The sequence below is a fragment of the Schistocerca serialis genome, unplaced genomic scaffold, assembly GCF_023864345.2.
Source record: "Schistocerca serialis cubense isolate TAMUIC-IGC-003099 unplaced genomic scaffold, iqSchSeri2.2 HiC_scaffold_1239, whole genome shotgun sequence".
Classification (NCBI taxonomy): Eukaryota; Metazoa; Arthropoda; class Insecta; order Orthoptera; family Acrididae; genus Schistocerca; species Schistocerca serialis.
The window spans coordinates 85,001-87,500 of NW_026047446.1; the positions used below are offsets into that span (position 1 = coordinate 85,001).

The 2,500-nt window shown below is 63.2% G+C and overlaps 1 pseudogene; it reads right to left on the reverse strand.

The window, feature by feature from the left end:
- Nucleotides 1–2,500, reverse strand: part of LOC126436545 (large subunit ribosomal RNA) — a 7,983-nt pseudogene that overhangs the window by 3,292 nt on the left and 2,191 nt on the right.

Here is a 2,500-nt window from a genome sequence, read left to right on the forward strand (position 1 = left end):
CTCAGCACGGGGCGGAGGGCAGCATGGTCCACCGAATCGAACGCTTTAGAGACGTCGATCGATGCCACAAAAACAGAGCGACAGGAGCGGACTGCGTCGGTGAGAGCAGTGTCCAAGATGAAGGTGTTTTCCAACATCCCATCCCGGGGGATGAATGCCCGCTGACGTTCGTCCACAGCACATGCACGCATCAGGCGTGACGCGAGAACCTTGTGAAAGGTCCGCGCCAACACCGAGCAGACCGTAATGGGGCGAAAGTCAGCGGGGGATGTTGGTGCAGCCGTTTTGGGGAGAAGTGACGTCCGGGCGCGAAGCAGACGCTCGGGGAGGGCGCGGGCCAGGAGGAAGAGGTTCAAGAGTTTCACCAGGACTTCATGCGGCAGGCGCCGCAGCTCCGCTGGAGTCAGGCCGTCCGGCCCGGCCGCCGATCCCCTGGGCGGCAAGGCAGCAGCGACCTCCTCACGTGTGACCGGCCCCCATAGGCACTCAGGAGCGACAGGCTCCGAGTGCGGGAGAAGGCGGTCACGGATGAAGCCAGCGGTGGAGATCGGCTTCTTCGTGAAGAGGTCCGCCCAGAAGTCCAGCAGACCGGGGATGTCGGGTGGCGGCTGCAGCAGGGTGCCGTCCAGCAAGCCGCGCACGCAACGTGCACGCGACCTGCGGAAGGCGTCCTGTGTCCGCGCGAACTCCCAGCGGCGCCGCTTGCGCTTCTGCAGCGGCGGGGCGGCAGGCGGCCGCTTGGATGATTGGCGCGGCCGCTGTGCCCTGGTGATCGACCTCTCCCCCCTGGACCCGACCGACGCAAGGGCATCCGGGAGCATGCCCAGGATGACATCGGGCGGCGTGCCCCGCCCCAGACCAATGACTCGATCCAGAGCAGAGAAACGCTGGGCGGAAGCAGGTAGCCCCGCCAGATGCTCCCAGATGGCGGCGTCAGTCGGCCCCTCCGGCGGCGGCCCGGTGGTGTCGGCCGCGAAGTCCTCGGCTGCGTCGACGGGCGGCGCAGCGGCCTCGCCCGCGTCAGGCAGCGAGCTCGCTGCTCCCCGGCAGGACGCCGGCTCTTCCCCCCGACCGATCTCAAGCGCCTCCATGAATTGGCGGACAAGCTGCTTGTGGGCAGCTTGCCGCCGTCGGCACTTGATTGCCTCAAGCGTTCGGTCGGGGAACATCCTAATAAGCTCTTGATTAACGAAGAAGAACCGGGCGTCCCTCTCAAGGAACAGTTCGGCCTCTGCCTTGGCGAGCGACAGGACTTCTTCCTCCGTCCACCTCGCGCGATGCCTCTCCGTCACGATCTCAGCGTTGGCGGCCGCAAGGTGTTGGCGGCGGCGATGGACCCCGAGACCGTTCTTCGTGGTAAAAGTGCGGTGGCACTCACTGCAAGCAAAGGGAGCTACACAAACTATCGCATTTTCGTTACGGCCGGTTGGCCGGATAGGTGCTGGGGTAGCTGGGGTGGCACCTTCAGCGGAAGGGCCACCATCTCTTGTTTCTTGTAGGCTGCCCCCAACTATAAAGGGATAATGCGAGGGGGGGCTGGTAACCCCCCCAAGCCCCTGGTGCGGTCTTCCACTCTGCGAAAATCAGCGGGCCCACGAGAAGGGGAGAAGACCGCAGGAGAGGAGAGGCTAAGAGGGCTAGGCCCATGTATTGCGCATCACTCTCCCTGTAACTATAACCCAAGGAAGGCACCTCGCAGCAGCAGCACGACTACATCAAGACCGCACTTCGAAAAGCCAAGTCCGGATGCAGCCACACCGCCGCCACTTGGCCACCTTAAGAGAGTCATAGTTACTTAAGAGAGTTACTTAAGAGAGTCATAGTTACTCCCGCCGTTTACCCGCGCTTGCTTGAATTTCTTCACGTTGACATTCAGAGCACTGGGCAGAAATCACATTGCGTCAACACCCGCTAGGGCCATCGCAATGCTTTGTTTTAATTAGACAGTCGGATTCCCCCAGTCCGTGCCAGTTCTGAGTTGATCGTTGAATGGCGGCCGAAGAGAATCCGCGCACCCGCGCGCCCCCGGAGGAGCACGCTAAGGCGGACGCGGCCTCGCAGCAAGGAAGATCCGTGGGAGGCCAAGGCACGGGACCGAGCTCGGATCCTGCACGCAGGTTGAAGCACCGGGGCGCGAACGCCGCGCAGGCGCGCGCATCCTGCACCGCCGGCCAGCACGAGGCCGACCAACGGCGAGAGCAGACCACGCCCGCGCTAAACGCCCGCACTTACCGGCACCCCTACGGCACTCACCTCGCCCAGGCCCGGCACGTTAGCGCTGACCCACTTCCCGACCAAGCCCGACACGCCCCGATCCTCAGAGCCAATCCTTATCCCGAAGTTACGGATCCAATTTGCCGACTTCCCTTACCTACATTATTCTATCGACTAGAGGCTCTTCACCTTGGAGACCTGCTGCGGATATGGGTACGAACCGGCGCGACACCTCCACGTGGCCCTCTCCCGGATTTTCAAGGTCCGAGGGGAAGATCGGGACACC